The sequence below is a fragment of the Euphorbia lathyris genome, chromosome 3 (genome assembly GCF_963576675.1).
Source record: "Euphorbia lathyris chromosome 3, ddEupLath1.1, whole genome shotgun sequence".
In the NCBI taxonomy this organism is placed as follows: Eukaryota; Viridiplantae; Streptophyta; class Magnoliopsida; order Malpighiales; family Euphorbiaceae; genus Euphorbia; species Euphorbia lathyris.
The window spans coordinates 37,879,093-37,905,351 of NC_088912.1; the positions used below are offsets into that span (position 1 = coordinate 37,879,093).

At 38.3% G+C, this 26,259-nt stretch overlaps 1 non-coding gene across 1 annotated transcript; it reads left to right on the plus strand.

Moving 5' to 3' along the window:
* The first annotated feature begins 23,267 nt into the window (after positions 1-23,267).
* Positions 23,268-23,374, plus strand: LOC136225180 (small nucleolar RNA R71). The gene has a single exon (XR_010686910.1). It is a non-coding gene; the product is annotated as a small nucleolar RNA R71 (small nucleolar RNA).
* Positions 23,375-26,259: the final 2,885 nt, after the last annotated feature.

The window sequence follows — 26,259 nt, forward strand, 5'->3', positions numbered from 1 at the left end:
GAGTTGGCGTATCGAGGTATGACGACGGTCTCCCAAGGCGTTTGACTCTTTATGGCGTGTTGGAGAATTTATAGATCCTCCACCTATGACTCTTGCTTCATACGCAATCTGGAGATTCATCGGTGGATCCTTATTCATAAGAGTATTGATGGCGGATCCTTCATTCTTTGTCTAATTATCCTTTTTTCCCCATGTATGATATTTGGATGTTATGGAGATGTAGATGAACAGTCATGTCATTACTCATCTTTAATTGCTATCAATTCTCCATTAATCCCAGCATTTATCCTTGAAACCCTCAGAGTTAGAGTATTCGAACAGTCAAGTATTTATTCCCCTTTAATGACTATTGATTGCCATTTAATTGTATTTATTCCCATTCTTGATTGGTAATAAAGGCGTCTTTTGTTATTCTTAGATTTGTCAAGGCGTATGTACGCTCTCTTTGAGAGTTATGGCGGGTCTCCACTACTTGCTCTCATCGGGCGTATCTCATTATAGCGTATCTCGCCATGGTCCACGTGGTGTGACATAATGCTAGAAACTCATTCATTTTCTTTATTATTTGCATATTCACCCCTGCATTAATCCTGCAATAATTGCCATTAATTCCACATTAATCATGCATAAATATGTCTTTTTAGAAGGAATAATGGTTTGCCATTATTTCTATTAATTTTCCCTTATTCCTTATTCAAGAATAATTTGGGTTGTTATCAGAAGCCCCCCTTAAATGTATAAAAAGCTCTTCAGGGCTGTCTAAATGGTGTTTTAGTTTTCTATCTTGGAGGAAAGTGGACCCGCCCTAGATGGCGGATCATATATGGAAATGATGCGCCTTTTGAGGCTTTCTTATGCGGGATCTTATGAACAAGATCCGCCCTATATGGGATCATATATGGATATGATGCACTTTTAGGGGCTTTTGCTTCCTTGTGGATAGGTGGCCAACCGTATCCATTGTTAGCCTCTAGGGGCTTCTTGAGAGTTATATTTCCCTTAGAAAGGGAATAACCCGCCCTTTATGGGACCATTTGTTCCTACCGCATAGGATTATTATGATTCGCCTTAGGGACTTCTTTTCTTCAGTTCAGCCATATTGAGGAGAATGACCCGCCCTTAGGGATCAGTAAGAATGATCAGCCATTTACGGACTTTTGCTCATTTTGTGGAGGCGAGACTTCGTTATTTCTATGATGAAGACGAGGCTTCATTAATTGGATGAAGACGAGGCTTCATTGTTTGGATGAAGATGAGGCTTCATTACTTGGATAAAGACGAGGCTTCATTGGTTAGATGAAGACGAGGCTTCATTAATTGGATGAAGACGAGGCTTCATTGTTTAGATAAAGACGAGGCTTCATTGGTTGGATGAAGACGAGGCTTCACTGCTTGGATGAAGACGAGGCTTATCAGACTTTGTTGGGTTTGTTTTGTCCTCAATTTTATCATAATAAGAGAAGAAGGATGGACTCCTCAAAAGTCTCGTGGTTTTTACTCTTCGCACCAAAAAGGTTTTCCACGTATAAATCTCGTGTTTGATTGTGGTTTAGATTTCCCTTTTTATGGTTATATTTGCAGTTTTGATTTGGAACTTGGGTTGTGCTTTGATTGATTGTTTGTGAGATAGATCATTGTGGTGTTGTTATTGGCATTTCGCGTGTTAGTATTTTAACCCGTCTTTTGGGTCCTTCAATTGGTATCAGAACAAGGTTAATTTTGATGTTAGTTATGGAGTCTAATAGTAGTAATAGTTCCATGGTTAAATCACAAACTATTCTATTTGGAGACATATGATGGAAGATTTGTTATTTTGCAAAGATTTGTATGTCACAATTTATGCAGAAATTAAAGAGGATGGTAGTGTCTAAACCGGTTAAACCTGAAAAGTTGGAAGATAGAGAATGAGAAAAGTTGAAAAGAAAGACTTTAGGGACTATTAGATAATGGGTTGACATTAGCATTTTCAACCATGTTTCTTAAGAGTCCGACCCATATGATTTGTGGAAGAAATTAGAAGGTCTTTATGAAAGAAAGACTGCTCATAATAAGGTTTCTTTGATTAAGAGACTTGTTAATTTGAAGTTGAAAAGTGGGAAGTCAGTTTCTGAGCATCTTAGTGATTTTTAAGATATAATCAACGACTTTACCACTATAAAGATTATTCTCGATGATGAGGTGCAGGCTTTATTTCTGTTGAGTTCATTGCCAGATAGTTGGGAAACTCTTGTTGTGACTATTAGTAACTCTGCTCCGGATAGTGTACTTTCTTTGGATGTGATCAAAGAGAGTATGTTTAATGAAGAGATAAGAAGAAAGGAGATGGGAGATGGGAGTTGATAATTCACAAGCTCTTGTTGTTGAGAACAGAGGTAGAGGCAAGAGTAGAGGTCCAAAGAGGCATGGTAACTCGAGAGGTAGGTCTAAGTCCAGAGATTGGAAAGAGTCTATGGTATGTCATTACTGCAATAAACTGGGTCACATAAAGGAATATTGCTACCGTTGGAAAAGAGAAGAAGGCAAGAAGCAAGATCCTCAGAAGGAGGGAGATGACAAAATACTGCAGCTGTTACTTCTAAAAGTGATGATGATGTTGCTTTGATTTGTGTAACTAGTGAGTGTCATCATGTTGATGGTTCAGACATAGAGTGGCTTGTAGATACACGAGCTTCCTATCATTGTGTTCCTAGAAGGGAATACTTCTTGAACTACAAAGCAGGAGATTTTGGTAGTGTCAAGATGGAAAATCAGAGTTCGGCAGGCATTGTTGGCATGGGTGATATTCAAGTGAAGACAAGTGTTGGATGTATGCTTATATTGAAGAATGTGTGCCATATTCCCGATTTACGCCTTAACTCGTTGTCTACAAATGTTCTTGATCAATGGAGATTGTCCAAGGGTTCATTGACGGTTTCTCGAGGCGATTTGTGTTGTTCTTTGTATAAAACATACTTGAATGTATATTCTAGTGAGCTAAATGCAGTTGAAGAAAAGAACTCTCCAAATTTGTGGCATAGAAGATTGAGACATATGACATATAAAGGGTTAAAGCTTTTGGCAGGTAAATCTCTTATTCCTGTTGATAAATCTGTTTCTTTTGACCCTTATGATTATTGTTTAGCAGGAAAGCAACATAAAGCTTCTTTTTCTACAAAAAAGGAAGGAAAGTTGGAGTTGATACACTCTGATGTCTGTGGTCCTTTAGAGGTGGAGTCTCTTGGTGGCAGTAAATATTTTGTCACTTTTATTGATGATGCTACTCGAAGAACTTGGGTTTACATGTTGAAGACAAAGAGTGAAGTGTTTGAAAATTTCAAGAAGTTTCATGTCATGGTAGAAAGGGAGACAGAAAGAAAATTGAAGTGTCTTCGATCTGACAATGGTGGTGAGTACACTTCTAAAGAATTTGAGAGTTATTGTTCACACTATGGAATTAGACATGTAAAAACTGTGTCTGGCACCCGCTCAACATAATGGTGTAGCAGAGAAAATGAACAGAACAATTGTGGAAAAAGTGGGATGTATGCTTAGAATGTCTAATCTTCCAAAGACATTTTGGGCTGAACCTATTAATACTTCAGTGTACTTGATCATCTGTTCACCATCAAACCCTCTTGGCCTTGATAGACCAGAGAGAGCATGGAAGGGCATAGATCCTACTTATTGACATTTGAGAGTCTTTGGATGTAAGGCATACATGCATGTGCCGAAAGAACAAATATCAAAGATTGATTCCAAGACTAATCCTTATGTATTTGTTGGCTATGGTGATGAGGAGTATAGTTTTAGAATCTATGATCCAGAGAAGAAAAAGGTAGTGAGAAGCAGAGATGTTGTATTCTTTGAGCACGAGATAGGCTCAGAACTTCTAAGTACAATGTACACTTCTACTCCAGAGTTTTCTTTTGATACTACTGATGTGTCTTCTGTTTCTATTCCTATATCTGTTGAACAGCCAACAAATGAGAATGACGAACCAATACTTGATGGTGCTAAGGAGGTACAATAAAATGAATATAGCAATGATGGTGTACTAGAATTTGATGATCCACATGATAATCAGAATGATGTAGAGGATGTTCATGAGTAGGGGGAACAGCCAGCTCCTTTGGTGGAAGAAACTGAAGGAAAATAGGCAAACGTTTGGCAGCGGAAATATAAATTTTTTAACCTTTTTCCATTATCCGTTAATCGTTATTTCATATAAAGAGGGATAGAAGGAAATACCTTTTGATGTTCTATCTACTGTTGCAATCGAAGTGCCCACAACTCTTACTTCGAGTTTCCCGAGCACAAGACAAAAACACAATTCAAAATCAAGTTAGAATTCAACCGTATAAAACAACCAAAGTAGATTGTCTCTAATTAATCAACACAAGATCAAGGATAAAGAGAAAGAGATGAAATCAATTGAATCGGTAGGAAGCGGTGGATTATTTCGTCCTCAATAAGGGGTGTCGAAAATTCTCTCTCCCGGGGTTGTCTGTGTGTGCCGAAAATTACATGTAGGGGGGTATTTATATTCTCTTGTATCTACACCCTAGTTAGATAGAATTAGGTTACTGAATAAGAATTTAATTTGGAATATAATTCTTATTTACTCCCTCCGTCCCATAATATAAGTCGTTTTAGAGGTTTTCACACAAATTAAGAAATACAATTAATATTGAGTAAAGTTAATAAATTTGCATTGGTTAACTTAAAAAAAATTCTCTCTCATGACACTATTGGACAATAAATATTGGAATGTTCAAAAGCACATAGATCAATACAAAATATTGAATGCTTGGATAAAAAAACTAAACTAAAAGTTCTTGGAAAACCAAAACGACTTATATTTTGGAAAAAAATTTACTTTCTAAAACGACTTATATTATGGGACGGAGGAAGTATCATTTACAATTATATCTTAAATATAAAGATAATAATAATAACCTTATAGGATAATAATAGGAGCAATTTAATCTCATTAAAACTCCTAACTTATTTATCCTTTTTTGAAGAAACTTATTTATCCTTTAATTAATTTAATTCACAATTATAATCTAATTAGAATTGTTAAAAAAATCAAATTAATTATTTATGTATTTTACTACATAAAATCACCCCCTCATTTACTGGGCCTTAGTGGACTCAGTTGGGCTTCCATCAATTAATTAGCATCTCTTTCTCTTTTGGGCTCCAAGTCTTATGTGTGACCCATTAGGTTCTTATTGCTTCTAGCCGTATGCAACTATTAAATTAATTTTCACAGAATTATATTTAATATTTGCATAACGGAATGAGTACGCGAAATGTGATAAGCAAATCCGAAACATTCCCCTAGAGCTATAAGAAGACAGGTTGATTCTATCTTTGACCTTTCCGTATTATTTACAGTATAATTCGATCCTTTATCAATTACATCCTTGAACTGAATCTTATGACTATGAATAATGTCAAGTCATATATAGCGAGATATTCATTTTACTTGTACAGGCCGAGTTAACTCCAATTAGATAGGTTAAATGAAAGCTGTATTTCAAGTCTTAAGCTATCACCTTGCAATGATTTAGAGTCAAGTCTTCCACAAACGATCCTTGGACGTATCTCCCATTTATCGGGAGTGTCAAATGCTCAATCCAATGTATAACTACCCTGCAATTACTTCCTGTGACACCCAACATCTGCCGTTCACACCCGAGAGTCATCTCTGTTATGGATCGTGTTACAACAGGATCAAAGCATCACATTCCGTAATCCAGAATCACTAATTAACATTCATTTGAGTCTTAGGATTACTTATACCTATTAATACCAATGAGATGAACAGGTGACAATGATGAATCTACTCATCCTGTTATCTCAAGTCGGGTCCCCAATCCTGATGAACTCCCTTTCATTGGATCCATGCAACTGTCCAGATTATCTGTATATCTGAAGCTTGTGAGATCAGCTATCTGTCTTGACAGAAGACATTGTTACATGCAAGTCTCAACAGTGATATGTCAATCCTAAACATATTACTTGACTTAGGGTGGTTTTAAGTTTATTAGTTTATTAAAAAAGTTTCGTCTCACTTCATGCTTGTATGAACACTTTATAATCACTTTAAACAAATTTAGGGATTTCCTTTTATTAGACTTATTTAGTTCTTTAAAAGAGGTTTCCTTTATATAGTTATGAAACCATATCTTATTAAAACAAAAGACATAAAGAACACTTCATTTATATTTAGTTTATATCCTAGAACAATTGTCTATAGGACACTAAACCCCAATATACTCCCACTTGGACTAAAGCCAATTGTTTCTACAACTTATCCCAGTAGAAGTTAGATGACGATCATGTACTTTCTGGGCTAAGGGCTTTGTCAACGGATTTGCAACGTTGTCCTCAGTAAGTACTCTTTCTATTCTCACATCTCCTCTTGCCACAATCTCTCTTACAATGTGGTATCACTTTAGGTAATGCTTGGATGCATTATGAGACCGTGGTTACTTTGCTTGTGCAATGGCTCCATTGTTATCACAGTACAGTGTAATGGGATTTACAATGTCAGGCACCACACCAAGTTCAGTAATGAACTTCTTAATCCAAACCGCTTCCTTTGCTGCTTCCGTAGCAGTGATGTACTCTGACTCGGTCGTAGAGAAAGCTACGCTTCCCTGCTTGGAACTCTTCCAACTGACCGCGCCCCCATTCAAGATAAACAGGTATCCTGATTGGGATCTATAATCGTTCTCATCTGTGAGATGACTTGCGTTTGAAAATCCTTCTATTTTTAGATCCCCTTTTCCATACACTAGGAACATGTCTTTAGTCCTTCTCAAGTACTTAAGAATGTTCTTGACGACATTCCAGTGCTCGTCTCCTGGATTACCTTGATAACGACTCGTTATACTTAACGCGAATGCTACGTCAGGTCTAGTGCAAAGCATAACATACATAATCGAACCGATTGCGCTGGCGTACGAGATTACAGCCATGCGCTTCTTATCATCTTCAGTTTTAGGTCATTGATGATTGCTTAACTTTACTCCATGTACCATGGGTAAGTTACCTCGTTTCGATTCAAGCATGCTAAACCGCTTTTGCACCTTTTCAATGTATGTAGCCTGTGAAAGACCAAGCAGTCTTCTTGATCTATCTCTGTAGATCTTTATACCAAGTATATAAGCTGCTTCACCAAGGTCTTTCATGGAGAAGTTACCTGATAACCATACTTTTACCGACTGTAGTAGAGCTATGTCGTTTTCATTAATAATATATCATCCATATATAATATTAGAAATACAACTGAGCTCCCACTTGATTTCTTGTAAATGCAAGCTTCTTCGCAATTCTGTTCGAAACCAAATTGTTTTATGGTTTCGTCAAAACACTTGTTTCAGCTTCTCGATGCTTGCTTGAGTCCATAAATGGATCTCTGAAGTTTGCAAACCTTGTTTGCATCCTTTGATATGAAACCTTCAGGCTACATCATATATACATCCTCAAGCAGGTTTCCATTTAGGAAAGCTGTTTTCACATCCATTTGCCAAATCTCGTAATCGTAGTGAGCGGGAATAGCGAGCATTATTCTGATTGATTTGGACATAGCCATAGGAGAGAAAGTTTCGTCATAATCAATTCCTTGTTTCTGACGATATCCTTTCGCAACTAACCTAGCTTTGTAGGTGCTAACTGTTGGTCCCTTATATAACGTAACAAGTTAGTTCCAAGGGGGGGATAGGAACTATTTAAAATTTGTGTACGTTAAGTTTGACTTCTTTTTCAAAGAAAATATTTACACAACGCGCTGAGTGAATTTAAGACACTAGCTTAGTTAACTTGTGACTAAGTCAGCTTCTGTCGTTGAGTCAGGAGATAGCACTTGAGTCTATTCCTGAACTCAGATACTCAATGCACACAACTCAACGTGACCTCTTTACTTAGTCAGTTTTGTTTTAGCAAGCAAAATATATAATAAGGAGTTTAAGGTTAGAAAGATGTTACTCAGCAGATTTATCCAGGTTCGGCCTCTAAGCCTACGTCCTGTCCCCGGAAAACGTTCCGAGCTTTCAAATTCTCTACTGAGCTCTTTAATGGTAGAGCATCAAACCGTTTACAACTTAGAAGCTGAGTATAACAAGAGTACCTTCCTCTATACCTATACGCACTCCTAATCTCTCGCTAGGGCTGTAAACGGGACGGGTCGGGGTGGGGATTGCATTAACCATCCCCGACCATTAGTCTATCGGGGATTCCCCGTACCCGCCGCGAATAACATATGGGGAATTTTTTGGTTACCATCCCCGCCCCGCGATAAATCCTCATCCCCGCGGGGAATCCCCATCCCCGTTTAACTTTTTAATTTCTTTACTTTTTTAAGATTTCCAAGGTTTTGATTATCTAAGAGTTTCATCCTCGCGGGGAATCTTTATCCCTGGTGCATGCATTACTTATTAGCTTTCAATATTTTTTATTTTAGAATTTCTACTATTAATTGCATAGGTTCCGTTTTAATTTTAAACTAATCTAAGATCTCTTAGTTAATCTATCTTAATTTATTTTTAGAATATATTCCATTTTAAGACAACTAGGTTACAACTCAATATTTTTAGTTTTTTTTTTAGTTTATCTAAATCACATATATATTTTTTTTAGTTTATTTTTGTGATATTCGGGTATTTAGTCGGGCATCCCCGTTGAGGATATTCGGGGACGGGGATGGAACACATATAACCATACCAGCCCCGTCCCCGACTATCGGGGACAAAATAAAAACCATCCCCCGCCCCATGGGGATCACAAACGGGGATTCCCCGTCCCCAACGGGTCGGGTCTCCAACGGGGATGGGGAATCCCCAACCAATTGACAGCCCTATCTCTCGCTGAGTACTATAACCGAGTACTCAGTCTCTCCTTTCTAATTCTAGAAATGATAATAAGTTTGTCCTAAACAACAATTGCTAAGACACTTTAAATGATTGAATAATCACTCTAGACTTTTACACAGAAGTATGGAAATTGGTGTAAGTATTTGCTTTGCTTTTTCACACAGATTCTTCGAGTAGAAATTTGGTCAGCGTAATGCTTGTTGAAGATCTGCATCGAATGAAGCAACTGAGAGGCCTATTTATAGTGACACTTAAGGTATCGGTTATTTCAAATTTTGAAATAACCATTGGAGGGAAACGGCTTGATGTCGTTGTCACTCAGTACACGCTCAGTGCCGTTGGCCAATTAGATTCTTGCATCTTCTGTCTTCGGTCAGCTTTTTGTCAGACAGACAGAATGTTTCGCCGTTAATGGCAAAGTCTTCTAGACAGCTTTCTGTGTCTTCTGAACTTTACTAAAAGTGGAAATACTTTGTCACAAAGTTGTTTCTGCTCAGCTGCTGTCTTGTACTCTTTATCGTCCAACTCAGCAGCTTCGTTCCGAAGTAGATGAAGAAAGTCTTCCAGATCCTTCTTCATGCTGAGCTGCGTTTTGTTCTCAATGACATCGTTTTGTTTACACGGGCCGAGTGGTCTTGATCTGTTTGACTTGGGCTTTTGACTTTCACATGGGCCTTTAGCCTTTTAATGTTTGTGTCTTATAATCAAGTAACTCAATATTGAACAAACACATTAGTATAATAAATCAAAGCATTTAAACTTAGTGTGTTTAGAATATTTTTAATCATATACTTAAATAATTTTGTCAAATCAAAATCATGTGGAAAGGTGTTTCAACACTAACCTTTCCATTCATGTCAGTCTTCTTTTTGAAGATCCACCTGCACCTAATGTGTTTTATCCCTTCGGGTGGATCAACCAAAGTCCAAACTTGGTTGGTGTACATGGAATCCATTTCAGAATCCATGGCCTCAAACCATGCTTTAGAATCTGGACTGGTAAGAGCCTCTTCATAGTTTTCGGGTTCGTCGTCTAACACGAGAACCTCATCATCATCTCCCACTAGAAAACCATATCTAATTGGGAGTTCACGAACTCATTGTGATCTACGAATGGGTGGCACTTGAGTCTCATCTAATGGGACTGCTTCGGGTTCCTCAACCGCTTCTGTTGTTTCAGTCGGTGTTCCTTTTTCTTGAACTTCATCAAGTTCAATCATGCTTCCCTTTTCTGTTTCTTCGAGAAACTCTTTCTCCAAGAAGGTTGCGTGCTTGGATACTATTACTTTCTAATCATCTGGATGATAGAAGTAATACCCCACGGTTTCCTTAGGGTATCTGATAGGGGTCAAAACCCCCTATCTTTGGGTACGATTTTTAGCGTTATTTAGTTAATAAGCGAGCAATTCTCGCATTTAAATGCTTTTGTGTGAGTTAGTTAGAAATTGGAAATGTTTTATTTACTTTTCGCTGTTTAGGCTCATTTTGTGATCAATTTAGGGAAATACGGCCAAATTGGCATGCATCTAATAATTCCATTATCTTTTGAAGCTAATTGATCCGTCAAAAGTTGCACCAAACGAAGCGTTTGCTCAAATAAGAGATTGGCGGGTCAATTTAGCCTTTGGACTAATGTTGTTTGGAGTTTTTGTGCATGCGCAGGGATAAGTTCGGGCGAAAAGACACGTTATTGGCATTTCGGCGACTGCGCGAGAGCGCATCGGGCTAGACTGCTCGACGAACTGGTCCATTTTAGGCCAGCTCACCGAGTTGGCCATGCCGGCTCGTCAAACAGGCCCTTAGGGGCCTGCTCGGACAAGCTGGCGCGGCCAGCTCGCGGCGAGCTGGCCTTCGCAGGCTAGCTCGCCGAGCAGGCCCTCTGGTGGCCTGCTCGCCGCGAGCAGCGCCTGCTCGCCGAGCAGCAGCGCCTGCTCGGCGAGCAGACCTGCGGGAATTGGTCAAAAAGACCAATTCTGCCCCCACGATGCCACGACGGACCCCACGACTTCCTACACGCATATGGACACGAATTAGGTCAAGAAGAGGGCCCGAACCGCGTCTATAAATAGGATTTTTCCAATGTAAATTAGACATCTTTCATTATTTGTAAATTATCTTAGCTTTCCCCTTGATTTTCCTCTCCATCTCCTCCATCTTCATCAACCTCCATTGAAGCTCCTTTAAAGCTGTTCTCGAGGAATATTCAAGGTCCGTCCTTAAGACCTAGGAAGCCGATTGCAGAGTAGACAGGTTCCTTGAAATGGATTTTCGTATCTCCTTTTACTTTTCCTTGTTTTTACTCTTTGATATAGTCTATGAATCCTAGGCTAATTATACCCTGTGACATTATCATTCATCTTTAATAATATTTTAGCTCTTGTTTTGTTCTATGTTTAATTGCTTAATCTTTGTCTTACGCTTTATTCAATTGGTTTAACTCATTCAAAAGCCCCAAAATCGAGTAGGCACATATTGTGAGCTGAATCTGACCTAGTCAGAGCCTAGGAGATTGATGACCTCTTAGTTGATTAAGCCCAAATTGCTGAGCCTTAGACCTTGTTTCGGCCTTACAAGGGAATCACGCACTAGGAACTTCAGGAGGGTAAGTAGTGTTAATCGCCTTGAATACAAGTGACTTAGATTAGGTTTTTAACCAATAGACCTAATAACCTAGCCTCATTATTATCGTTCATACCATTTTCCTTCGGGTAATTGCATTAGTGAAAGATCAATTAGGAGTAGTTTAACTTAATTAGGAGTAGTTTAACTTAATTAGGTGTAGAATAACTTAGTTAGAACTAGATAACTTAGCTAGGAGTAGCGTAATTCAACTTATGAGTAGATTAACTTAATCAAAACCAATTCAAACCCCACAAAGCCTAGATAACACCTAAAACCTAGTAATTCGATACTTGTGGTAAATAAGTCCTGTGGATTCGATATCTGGACTTTCCAGATTTATTACTTGATAACGACGGGGTACACTTATCCCTTAGTGAGCCTTGCGGTAGCGAACACCGGGAGGCACATCAAGTTTTTGGCGCCGTTGCCGAGGATTTATTTCTTCTGCAATATCGAACTAAAGGTTGATTTGTTAGTTTAGGTATTCATTGTGAATATCTTTGTTTATATCATTTATACTTGTCAATAATAACTATACTTGTTCATACTTATACTCGTTCATATCATTGTCTTTACATATACTTGTTTATAATCATGATACTTGTTTATACTTATCATTTATACTTGTTTACATATACTTGTGTATAATAGTCATACTTGTTTATACTTACGTTTGTTTATATTCGTTTATACGAACATGTATCTATACTTGTTAACTCCATACATACTTGTTTATCTTTACTAGCTTATACCATGTACATCAATCTACAATTTGTCAATATAAACTAATACTTGTACAAAACCGTGTAACCTTGTACGATTTTCTTTTCCGCTTTCATTTATTTCGTGTATTTATTTCTTCTCAGCGTATGCCTACAAGATCAGCAAGAATACCGTGTGTCCCTCTTAACCCTGAACTTGAATGTACTCTTCGCAGGAGCAAACAGATCGGAAAGCTGAAGCAAGACAAGATCATCGAGCCTATCAAGATGACTGACAATGGACGGAACAATGAACGGAACACTGAGAACACCGGGCCAGAAAATGACACTCGTCTGATGAGTGAGATCCTGGCACCACACTGGCACCAGCATTTGTCCGGCATTGCCGCTCCAAACATTTCGGCTAATACATACGAAATCAAGTCCGGTATAATTCACCTGATCCAACAGACCAGATTGTTTGGAGGAGAAGCACATGAGAGCCCGAATGATCATATGGATCGCTTCCTAATGTGCGCAGACACCGCAAGAACAAATGGGGTTCCCCAAGATGCTGCTAGGCTAAAATTGTTCCCATTTTCTCTGACTGGGCAAGCTTTGGAATGGCTGAGAACACTGGAGCCCGGATCAATCACGACTTGGGCAGGGTTGGAGAAGGAATTCTTGTCCTACTACTTTCCTCCCTCGAAGATAGCAATGCTCAGGGGTGAGATCACATCCTTCCACCAACCCGAGCACGAAGCGCTCCACACATCTTGGACCCGATTCAGAAAAATGTTGCGCATGTGCCCTCATCATGACATACCCAAGCATCAATTGGTGAGCGTCTTCTATCACGGACTGACACCCACCAACAGAGCTATTGTAGACTCCACAACGGGTGGAGATTTGTTTAGGAAGGCAGCAACAGAGGCGTATAACATGATTAACGAGCTGGCTAGGAAGAGCGTGCAGTGGCAAGAGGAGAAACTCGCTGGCCCCACAAGGCAGCGGGTGTTTGATGTGGAAGAACAAGAACAAAATTCAAGTGTTGCAGACATAAGTAGGAAGATGGACGTCCTGTTGGCTAAATTTAGCCAACCTCCCACCTGTCTGCACTGTGGCGACGACCACCATGGAAAGGACTGTCAGGCAGGGAGCCCTTTCGCTAGAGATGGGGTGGAGACGGTCAATTATGTTGGGGGCCGACCGAGGTATGACCAGAACTATAACAACTACAACCCCAACAACCACAACTCCTACAACAACAGCAACAACTACAGGAGGCCTCAGCACCCGAACTTATCTTACGGGAATTCAAATCAGAATGTGCTTCGACCTCCCAGCGGTTTTTTTCAGGAGCATAGAGAGCAGAGGCTTGGCATGCCCCTATATCAATAGCAGAACCACGGGCCAATACAACCTCCTAAGGAATCTGACGAGGTGGTCACTCTCTTGAAGGAGATCTCGGCTAGGCTTGCCAACAATGAAGCTTTCTGCAAGGATTTGAGCAATCAGGTAGCTCAGATCAATAGGGACAGGCAGGAAAGGCCACAGGGTTCTCTCCCAAGCACAACGGAGAATAATCCAAAGATCCTGAGAAAGGATTGAGTAAGGGGGAGAAATCAAGTTCTCCTCCGTTTAATTTTAAGCTTGAACAATTGTTTCTGCATTTTTTCCATTCTTTTTGTTTTGATTAAGTTTGATTGTTAATCTTTGATTTCATATTTTATATATTGTCAAGCTTTGCACCCCATACTCTCTCTAAAACAAAAAAAAATGTAAGATAAAAAAAATAAGAAATAAAAAGATAAAGATAGGGGATGACTCATCATCCCCTTCCTTATCTTCTTCTTTCTTTCCTTCTTTCTTTTTATTCACTTCTTCTTTCTTTCTTTTCTTCTCTTTTTCCTTTTCACAAAACCTAAACCCCAAATCCTCCATACTAACCCAAAATCAACAACTAAGGTATGTATTCTTACCTATTTTTGATTTCTAACATGTTTCTAGGTTTAGATTTTAGTTTAGGGTGTTAATTTTTAGGATTTGGGACAAAACCTAAGTTTTGGGTTTTTATCCTTTTTCTTAAATAACCTTTCACTTGCTTTTAATTCTTGATATTCTTGCAATTTATAGTTACATTATGATTAATATGTGATTTGGGTATGAATTTTGTTCTTAATTTGTGAATATTTGGAGAAATTGCTCAATTTGGGAAAAATCTCCATTTTAGCTCAAAGTTCAGCTATTTAGTTTATAGTTGACAACTTACCAATAGGGTTCTATATCACATTCTTAACACATTTTAGTCATTGGGCATCTCTAATTTTGCACAAATTTAAGAATTACGGTTGAAATTACTTAGGGACTGAAAGCTTACGATTTTGGTCCCTAAGTTTCTAAACTATAATTTTACCTATTCATTGGTGATTTGGAGGTTTATGTTTATGTTTGTGAAAAGATTCTAACTAGTCCGTTTGGTCTATCTCTCAGGCACCATGGGAAGGAAAAGCAAGGCCAAGATCATGGTTGACAATGAAGCCGACTCTGACATCGAATTTAGTGACACTTTGCAAGCTAAGTATAACCCACCTTTTGGGCTAGTCGATGAAAGAGTAGGCAAGAACTTGCTACTCTAATCATTGTTGACCAGAAATATCTAGCTTTTATAGGTCTGGAAAAGGATTTTAATGAAATCCTAAAATTCCACGGTTGGCATAGACTAGCCACAAAAAGGGCCCTAGTGTATTACAATTTCACTGTAGAATTTCTGACCACCCTGAAAAAGGAATTGCCTGCGGGATATGGTAAGCACTCTTTCAGACTGAACGGTGTACCCTACCGTCTTAGTGACACTACATTAGCAACCTTGATGGGAGTCTATAACCATCCAGAGATAGTCTCGGGTTTTGAGGAACCCATGACAAAAGATAAAGCTTGAGAGCAATTAACAGGCTTATCAGAATTTGACTCCCGTACTGCTAGCCCAGTCTCCCTTAGAGACCCAGTGCTAAACCTTGTACACAAGTTTGTGGCTCACAACTTGTTAGGGAAAAATGAGAGCAATAAAATCTCACAGACGGAATTGCTCATACTATGGTGTGTGGCCAACAAAAAACCCGTTGATAGTATCAAAGCCATCTTTGAAGGCTTTTCAAGCCAGACAAGTAAAAAATGCGAGTCCGTTGGCCTTGGACATTTGGTTACCAACTTCCTTGATAGCCAATTCAAAGATTTGGACATTCGGGAAGATGGTTTTCACCCCACCTTGCTTAACGCCACATTTCTAGGAAAATCTACTTTCCATTCAGTTTTGAACAGGAACCCATATGGAGGAGCAAGCTCAAGTGGAAGGGCAAGGAAACGGACAAGAAACCCACCACCACAAGGAGAAGGAGAGCACCACGAACATGAGGAAGACGAGGCTGCAGCAGCAGATGACCAAACGGAACACCAAGCGCCGGGGATGGAGGCCCAGTTCCAAGCCATCAACACCATGATGGTAGAAATGCGAGATCTTAATCTACGGACCTTTAACACTGTTCAATAGATGGACCAACGGTTCACTAACTTTGAGCAGAATATGGACCGAAGGCTTTCGGGTCTTGAATACGTAGCGGCAGACTACTGCGAACGCTACAACATGCCTTGGCCATACCCCCCGGGCGATCATTAAGTTGTCTTCTCCACCCTAACTCTTTACACTTGCTCTTTATGATTTGTGATGCAATGTTGGAACTTATTGCATATTTTTAGTGTGAGGAGGAGGTGTAGACAAACTTACAAAAATTGTATAATTTTTTTAAATTTTTGTTGCGTCGTGTCTAGTTTAGTTTTGCGTTTTTCGGGTTTTATTTATGTTTTGCATGTTTAGGACCTAAAACCGTGAACCTCCTTCGAATCTAAACTTCGTTATTTGTCTTTGAGGGCTGAGAACCGAATCTAAGATTGCATGACAACTAGTTTAGGTGTAGGACACAATCCTTGTATCTGTAAAAGCATGAGCTAAAGTTTGCATAGACCATACTTTTGAAGAAATGTCAAAATCATTACTTAGGTAGATAACTTAAGAATTGAAGGCATGTGATGTTAAACTTGAGTTTGGGGAGAACTAGTAAACACAAAATTGAAACCCAAATAATTGTGAGTTGAATTTGAGCCTAAGAGCGAACATCAAAAAGCTTTTTTTCTTGATATTTTTGTGTGAATGCTTTGACTTGTGGAAGATTACAGATTTTGCACCTAATATTGTGTTGAACCTACATGCAATGATTTGAGATGATAAACGATGAAATCAGCCTCATTAGAATTAACCCTTTTTCTTTACCTTATTTTCTCTTTTTCATCCACTATAGGAAGCCCCTTTGAGCCTATATTTTTGTAGTTTATAGATTTTTCATTCGTTCTAACCTATTTTTGCAAACCACTACTTGGTTTGCTACTTAACCCAAGGTTTTTGCAAAGCTCACATCGAGCCTTTGCCGTTCTAGCGCTTTATCTTTGTTTATGGCGTCATAGTAGCAAGCCAAAAGGCTAAGAAGTGAATGAGCATCACTATCCCAAAAAGAAAAGAGAAAAACAGAAAAAAAAGAAAAAAAAAGGAAAGAGACGAACTAAAAGGGGAGAACTTCATTCCCCAGTTCTTTAAATCAAAACGTCTCAAGAAAACATCCCAAAAAGAAAATAATGGATGAATAAAAAGCTCAATCACTTCATATTTGCTAAAGCCATTTGAACTTTGTTTTTCTAGCGCTAGAACTATTAACCCTTGTTGTACCTTTAACCCTCTAACCACATTACAACCCCAATTCGAGGCTGTTTTTGATATCATCGGAGTCATATAGCATAGTAGAGGAACTCGGATGAACGTGCAAAATCAGCATAATCCTAAGCAAGAACATAAGCCGAGAGTAAACACTTTAGCCACAAAAATTATGTGAAATGAGTGAACTACCTATGGTGAGGTGTTTTACTTGGCGATCCCCTCAAGCTCGTTTAATTGAACATGTGTCCTTTTGCTTAAAACATATGACCTATGATAATTGAAATGCTGCTTTTGGATATCGTGTCTCTACTTTGTTTTCCCGAATGCATGTAATTGCAGATGCTCGAAATTGTGTCAAGCGCCTAGTCAAACCGGGAGGTTTTCTAGCTTGCTTGTGATTGCGGGTTTAGTTCTTTAGTTTACTTGGGGACAAGTAAAGTTTTAAGTGCGAGGAGGTCTGATAGGGGTCAAAAACCCCTATATTTGGGTACGGTTTTAGAATGGTTTTTAGCGTTATTTAGTTAATAAGCGAGCAATTCTCGCATTTAAATGCTTTTATGTGAGTTAGTTAGAAATTGGAAATGTTTTATTTACTTTTCGCTGTTTAGGCTCATTTTGTGATCAATTTAGGCAAATACGGCCAAATTGGCTTGCATCTAATAATTCCGTTATCTTTTGAAGCTAATTGATCCGTCAAAAGTCACACCAAACGAAGCGTTTGCTCAAATAAGCGATTGGCGGGTCAATTTAGCCTTTGGACTAATGTTGTTTGGAGTTTTTGTGCATGCACAGGGATAAGTTCGGGCGAAAAGACACGTTATTGGCATTTCGGCGACCGCATGAGAGCGTATCGGGCTAGACTGCTCGACAAACTGGTCCATTTTAGGCCAGCTCACCGAGCTCGCCATGCCGGCTCGTCAAACAGTCCCTTAGGGGCCTGCTCGAACAACCTAGCCCGGCCAGCTCACCGAGCAGGCCCCTGGAGGCCTGCTCGTCGAGCAGACCTGCGGGAATTGGTCAAAAAGACCAATTCCGCCCCCATGATGCCACGACGGACCCCACGACTTCCTACACGCATAAGGACACGAATTAGGTCAAGAAGAGGGCCCGAACCACGTCTATAAATAGGATTTTTCCAATGTAAATTAGGCATCTTTCATTATTTGTAAATTATCTTAGCTTTCCCCTTGAATTTCCTCTCCATCTCCTCCATCTTCATCAACCTCCATTGAAGCTCCTTCAAAGCTGTTCTCGAGGAATATTCAAGGTTCGTCCTTAAGACCTAGGAAGCCGATTGTAGAGTAGACATGTTCCTTGAAAGGGATTTTCGTATCTCCTTTTACTTTTCCTTGTGTTTACTCTTTGATACAGTCTATGAATCCTAGGCTAATTGTACCATGTGACATTATCATTCATCTTTAATAATATTTTAGCTCTTGTTTTGTTCTATGTTTAATTGCTTAATCTTTGTCTTACGCTTTATTCAATTGGTTTAACTCATTCAAAATCCCCAAAATCGAGTAGGCACATATTATGAGCTGAATCTGACCTAGTCAGAGCCTAGGAGATTGATGACCTCTTAATTGATTAAGCCCAAATTGCTGAGCCTTAGACCTAGTTTCGGCCTTACAAGGGAATCACGCACTAGGAACTTCAGGAGGGTAAGTAGTGTTAATCGCCTTGAATACAAGTGACTTAGATTAGGTTTTTAACCAATAGACCTAATAACCTAGCCTCATTATTATCGTTCATACCATTTTCCTTCGGGTAATTGCATTAGTGAAAGATCAATTAGGAGTAGTTTAACTTAATTAGGAGTAGTTTAACTTAATTAGGCGTAGAATAACTTAGTTAGAACTAGATAACTTAGCTAGGAGTAGTGTAATTCAACCTAGGAGTAGATTAACTTAATCAAAACCAATTCAAACCCCACAAAGCCTAGATAACACCTGAAACCTAGTAATTCGATACTTGTGGTAAATAAGTCCTGTGGATTCGATACCTGGACTTTCCAGATTTATTACTTGATAACGACGGGGTACACTTATCCCTTAGTGAGCCTTGCGGTAGCGAACGCCGGGAGGCGCATCAATATCCAATGAAGAAACATTTATCAGATTAGAATCTAGTTTGTCTGACGCTATGCGTTTGACAAATGCTGAACAACCCCATACTCTCATGAATGAGAATGTGGGTTTCCTACCAACGAACAATTCATATGGTGTGGAACTAGTGGATTTAGTTGGTACTCGATTTAGTGTGAAGAGGGAAGTTTCTAAGGCATAGCCCCAGAATGTCTTTGGAAGTAATGATATGATCATCATATATCGTACCATATCTAGTAAGGTACGGTTCCTCCTTTCGGATACACCATTGTGTTGTGATGTATAGGGAGGTCTCCATTGTGAGCATATCCCACATCCAGTTAGATAATTCAGAAAATCATCTGAAAGATATTCGCCACCTCGATCGGATCGAAGAATCTTTATTTTCTTTCCTAATTGATTTTCTACTTCATTCTTGAAGCATTTGAATTTCTCAAAAGCTTCGGACTGGTGCTTCATTAAGTAAACATAACCATATCTGGTATGGTCGTCTATGAAGCTTATGAAGTATCTGAATCCTCCTCTTGCTTGGACTGACATACGACCGCATACATCTGAATGTATTAATCCTAGAGTGTCTGATACACGCTCACCTTTATTGCTAAAGGGTGTCTTTGTCATTTTACCTTTTAAACATGCTTCACATGTTTCCAATGATTCAGAATCAATTGAATCTATAAGCCAATCTTGATGTAGCTTAAGCATGCGTCTTTTGTTTATATGTCTATACGACAATGCCACAAGTAAGTCGAATTATCTAGCTTATGTCTTTTGGTATCAATTCCGAAAACATAAATTTTGTCATCTAGCACATAAATCCCATTTTGTGATATTCCTGAAAAATAGAAAATCCCATCTCTGTAAAACTCGCAATGTTTGTCTTTTATTGAAATATGAAAACCGTCGTCAATAAGATGGCTAATAGAAATAATGTTTCTGGACATTTCTGGAAAATACAAACAGTTTCCTAATTCTATTACAAGCCCAGATGGCAAACTTAAAGCATAATTTCCAACAGCGAGGGCGGCAACTCTTGCTCCATTTCTTACTCGCAAGTTTATGCTTCCTTTCTTCAATTCCTTAGTCTGATTTAGTTTCTGCATATTTGTACAAATATGAGATCCACATCCGGTATCAAGTACCCAAGATTCAGCATACATTGAACAGCAAAAACTCATTGAGTATTTATTGTTCAATGAGTTTTATAAGACAATGTTTTATATCATACAAGTTAGTGTCAGCATTTGATCCACACAGCATACATTCAACACATATTTTAAATGACAGGCATAGTTAATGTATTGGAAGATGCATTATATAAAACATAATAACTTAGCATCACATAAGATTGTGAACACGTTGAACTAAGATGCAAGCATATTATTAACAAGTAGTCAGCATTACACATAGATAGGGATATTAATAAACCAGTTATCTTAACTAAGCTACGCTATTTCTTCCTATGTGTCAGTTTTCCCTTTCCCTTATGCGAACTACTTCCAGCGGCCTCATGTTGAGTTCTTCCTATTTGTTCTTTCTCCCCCATTTTGGCAGCATCGGGAGGAGGAGGAGGCCTAAAGGTGCTGTTTTGGGCAGCTTCAGTGATGTGAGCTGAGAAGTCCTTCAGCTTGTGGGTGCTTTCATTAATGCCATCAATGATAGCAACACCATCATCGAATACTTCTTGAGGCACGCCGATTTCAGCAGCGCTGAGTATGCTTAGTGCGTAGGCTTGAGATTTACCCATCCAAGTAAGTGTATTAGTCAGTGCAGCATAAGCTTGATGAAACATCTTGAACAAAGATGAGTCATAGAACTGACGCTGAATGTTGGAGTGACGCACATGGGTGAAGATTTGATGTGTATATTGGAGAATCTCATTCTGCTTCATCTGGTCAGTGTCCATCTCTGCCTTGTTTAAATTCAGAAGACGAATAGCTTCACCGATCTGTTCTACTGAGCATTGAGAGTATGAGGAAAGCTGATGGTTTGTCTTCTCTTGCTCAGTTCTAAACTGGGTGAATAACTGATGAACTTCAGTAGAAGTTGCATACCCTTGGTTCGTAGCTGACAAGGTTTGAAATTGTCCCTGAAGGGAGTTGATATGTTGAACCATAATCAGCTGGAGTTCAGCCAGCTTTGTTATTGACTCCTGCTTTGGTTGCTGGGCTTGAATATTGATCATTACACTCAGCAAGTCTTTGAGACCTCAAACCTCGTTGAGAAGTTGAGTGACTTGTGGGAGCTGAGTGGACTCATTATCGGCAGACCCAGAAGTAGGTTCTGAACTATGATGAAGGTCTTGGATCAGGGCCTGAGCTGAGTTGATGATCCTTCTACTAGACTCAGTGGCAGTGAGATAGTTCAATGACCTTGCATCAGTGTGACCAGTTGTAGAAGGTGTTAGGTTCAAGTCAGCATTTGACGTGCCAGTGGGGTCAGTTACTGGTCTTAGTGTTTCACCCTGCACTTATTCATTAGAATGGAGAGGTGATTGAACAGCAGCGTTGGATGCAGGTTTAGAGTCAGGCTGAAGCTGACTTTCTGTTGAAGGTTGGATAGGTTCAGTGCTGACTTAAGCAGGAATTTCTTTAGCCGGCTGTTGAGCGATTTCCGCAAGTGCATGGTTTCGCTTGTAGTAATAAAAATATCGATCCCACATGGATACATTTTTTTAACGAAAAACTTATTTTTGAATCTGTTAATTTCGAACTTGTTAGATTTACTATTGAAGTTAATGAAGAGTAAAAATTGTTTAATTGAATTTGGGAAAAATCGTTTACTTGAATTTGGGGATTTTGGGTATTTGAAAATGCTAGAATAAGATTTTATGTTAGAATATATCGATTGTTAGAAAAGTCTTCTGATTTAGGGATGAATTTTACAAAACAGGAACATTTAGAACTTTTTAGAAAAACAAATTAATGTATTCGTTTGCATTGAGCAAAGAAAACAACTTTAAACTTTGTATGAATTATAATGATGAAATAAATGACGGAACCTCTAATAAGCGAACTACAATCTTGAACGGAATGGTAAAGCATCCGGGATCTTTGAGTTTAGTAGGTAATTTGCTTGATACTATCGAACTACAATCTTCAGTAAGCGAAATGGATGAAATTCCTTCCCAACTAATCTTTTTTGAAATTAAATCTTTCAAGAACTTTCCATAGTTAGGAATTTGCGTAGTTGCATCCATAAATGTTAAATTTATATGCAAATTTTTAAGTTTATCTAAAAACGATAAAAGTTGTTTATCATGGTCCTTATTTCGGACCTTGTGTGGAAAAGGTGGTTTTGGTACAAAAGGTTTCGTACCAGAGTCAATTGGTGCATCTTGTTTTAATGTATCTTCTTTGGATTTTGGTCAATCAGTTCCAGGTAAAGTTGAATTTTCGGGCATTTCCGGACCTAAGTAGTTTTTCCCTGAGCGAAGAGTGATAGCCTTAACATGCTCTTTCGGATTTTCTTCCGTTTGGCTGGGAAGACTTCCCTCTTTGCGGGATGGAATTGATTTAGCAAATTGTCCAATTTGAACCTCCAAATTATGGATGCTGGATGATTGGTTTTTGATAAGCTGATCGAATTTATTTTCGATCCGTTTAAAACCATCGTCTTGATTACTTACCTTTCCATTCATAGCATCTATAAATTTGTCGATTTTTGAAGATAAAGTGCTAATCGTATCTCTTGATTGATTTTGATAGTTATTTATACGATATTGATTAGCATTTGCATTATTATTATTATTATCTTTCCAGTTAAAGTTAGGATGATTTCTCCATCCAGGATTATAAGTATTAGAATAAGGATTGTTAGTTTGGTTTTGTCCTTGGACAAAATTTACCTGTTCTATTTCATCCATACCTTCATAATCAATGTCTGTCTAGATCGGATTACCATTAGAATCGCACGGTGCCATAAACCTATCAACTTTGTGCGATAAGGCAGAAAATTAGGCTTGTAACATCGCAACTGGATCAAGATTCATTATACCTTTAACCGATGATGTACTTGAGGATGACGGTTTCGCCATTGGTATATGTCCACGCTCCGCGGGCCACATACTGCTGTTGATTGCCATTTCCTCCAAAAGTTCTCTTGCTTGGACGGATGTCTTCTTCATAAATAACCCTCCAGACATAGCATCTAATGAACCTCTAGTCGTAGGATTTAATCCATTATAGAATGTTTGCATTAAAAGTGCATCTGGCAATTGGTGGTGTGGGCATAAACGTTGAAGTTCTTTAAAACGTTCCCAAGCCTCATAAAGAGTTTCATTATCATTTTGGGTAAAAGATGTCAACTCTTTGATGACTCTTGCGGTTTTTGCTAAAGGAAAATATTTTGATAAAACGCTTGGGCTAATTGGTCCCAAGTTTCAAATGTTGCAGCAGGCATAGAAGTTAACCAAATTTTTGCCTTATCCTTCAAGGTGAAAGGAAAGAGGCGAAGTTTGATTGATTCGGCTGTTACATCAGTAATTTTAAAAGTATCACAAATTTCTAAGAAATTTGTCAAATGGGCATTAGGATTTTCGTTAGGTAGTCCATAAAACGTTACGTTGTTTTGCAACATATTAAGCAAAGCAGGCTTAATTTCAAATTGATTTGCGTTTATACGGGGTCTAACTACACTATTAGTTACACCGGCCATTCCTGGCCTAGCATAATCCATAAGTGTCGGTGGATCGGCCATATTTTCTGGCTGGACTACTTTAGTTTTTAAAGGGGTTTTTTCTTTGTTTTTGTTGCCTTTCTTGTTCTTTTTAAGTGTTCTTTCAATTTCTGGGTCAATAGGGTCTAGTGGCGTGCTCGAACTTCGCGAACTGCGCATGAACTTGAAATTGTTGCACGAACCAAACTACCTGCAAAACAAAATTGAAAATAAATATGTTAAATAAACTGAAATAAATAAAATATAAAAGTTGTAAAAAAAATGTGTAAACCTAGATTCGAAAATAAAATACGAAAAATAAAAAATTTGTCAAAAATTTTGGCGTATCCCCGGCAACGGCGCCAAAAACTTGTTGAGCGATTTCCGCAACTGCACGGTTTCGCTTGTAGTAATAAAAATATCGATCCCACAGGGATACGTTTTTTAACAAAAAACTTATTTTTGAATCTGTTAATTTCGAACTTGTTAGATTTACTATTGAAGTTAATGAAGAGTAAAAATTGTTTAATTGAATTTGGGAAAAATAGTTTACTTGAATTTGAGGATTTTGGGTATTTGAAAATGCTAGAATAAGATTTTATGTTAGAATATATCGATTGTTAGAAAAGTCTTCTGATTTAGGGATGAATTTTACAAAACAGGAACATTTAGAACTTTTTAGAAAAACAAATTAATGTATTCGTTTGCATTGAGCAAAGAAAACAACTTTAAACTTTGTATGAATTATAATGATGAAATAAATGACGGAACCTCTAATTAATTGGCTTTGAACGCGGAAAAACCCTTAATCGGCATAATGCCCTTAACCAAATTAAAACTCTACCGAGATAATAATTTGCCTAAGTGTTCAACAAAGTTTCCTTGTAAAGATTTTGAATTAACTACGTTTTAATGAAAACACCAGCAGTCACTTTAGTGGATTGGTTACCATAAGTGCTGCATTACGATTTATCGAATAGAACGGACTTTATTAGATGAAATATAAATTGATACAAGGTTACAGAGAACATGGAGCATCGAATTCTTCGAGGGCGTGCAAGTGAACGGCTGATCAATCCTTTCCTTAGGTTTCCTTAGAGTTTGTCAGGCTCAGGGGCGAATCCTCTACTCAATCTTCTCGCTGTAACTTCGTAATAGGGATACGGTCGGCCTCTACCAAAATGAAAACTAAACTGGAACAATGTCTAAACGCTACTGTGTTTGTAATTATATTATAAACAATATGTGTACCTCATCTTGTTTTTTACAGAATCGAATTTCTAACTTTCGAATTGTTTTACTTAGAACTTATGCATTAGTTCTACTATATCACACACTCTGATTCTATATTATATTTTCTCTCAACATCAACTCTTTATTTATAGATGTTGAAGGGTTGTGATTGAAGCGTCGCGTCCTTTGTGAAAAGACGTATTTGTTGGTAAAGAGTCGTGTCCGTTGTGAAGAATTGTGTCCGTTGTGAAGAGTCGTTTTTATCCACCCGAACGAACGCGTTTCTTGGAGTTCAACATGTGTTCATTGTACTTTGGCAGAATTTCTGCACTTACCGAGAATGGCAATTCTCGGCCGAGGATGGGGAGCTGACTTTTGGTCTCTGAAACGAAGGGAATGAGGTGGCTTCGGGAACGCGTGTCGCGGCCGAGGGTGTAGGATCCGCGGTCGCGGCACGGAGCTTTTCCGGGCCTTCGTCTTTTGTCCTCGTCCTTGATTTGGCGCTTTTGATTTACGTCGTCTTTGACTCCTTTTGTAGGGTTTTTCTTCTGTTTTTGAGCTCTTTTCGTTCCTATTTGGATTTTACCAAATATTTAGGTACCTTGCAAGAAAGAAACATATTCGAAAGTAAAAGTACTCTAAACAAGTATAAATAGCACAAATTCGTAGCAATATTGATGTAATTACTGATGATATTTTAGGTATATTTTGGGCTTAACAAATCTCCACACTTAATCTTTTGCTAGTCCCGAGCAAAATTTCACTGAACTTATTCCTTAACTAATCTCTTTTTGAAAATAAAGCATATATCTTTGTGTTTACTTTTTAAATTAGTTAAGCCGAAAAGACTAACTTCGCATGACAAATTTATACGCAAAATATCAAACTAAGTTAGTATAAATACGATATATCATTCGTCTTGTATTTCAATGTTTAAATTGAAGTATTCGGGACGATGTAAGCACGCATGTTATTGAGTCTTTCATCTCAAGGCTTTTCAAAGCACCAAATTTCCTTTCCCAAACCTAAATTATTATATATGATTTATGATTATTAATTTTAATTTATTTGTTTAGTTACGCCCGTGATAAGGGTGGTCTCGATCGTAACTTTATATGCATTTTATTTGTATTCGCTTAAGAGGTACCGACCATGCCATGGGTGGACGCAATCTTTACTTTAAACTTTAAACACGCTTAATTTTTTCTTATTTAAACATTCCTTTCATACCTCGATTGTGATAAGGGTGGTCGCAACCGTGGCCAAAAGTACGCTTTACTTATTTATTTCTTCCCTTTCATACCTCGACTGTGATAA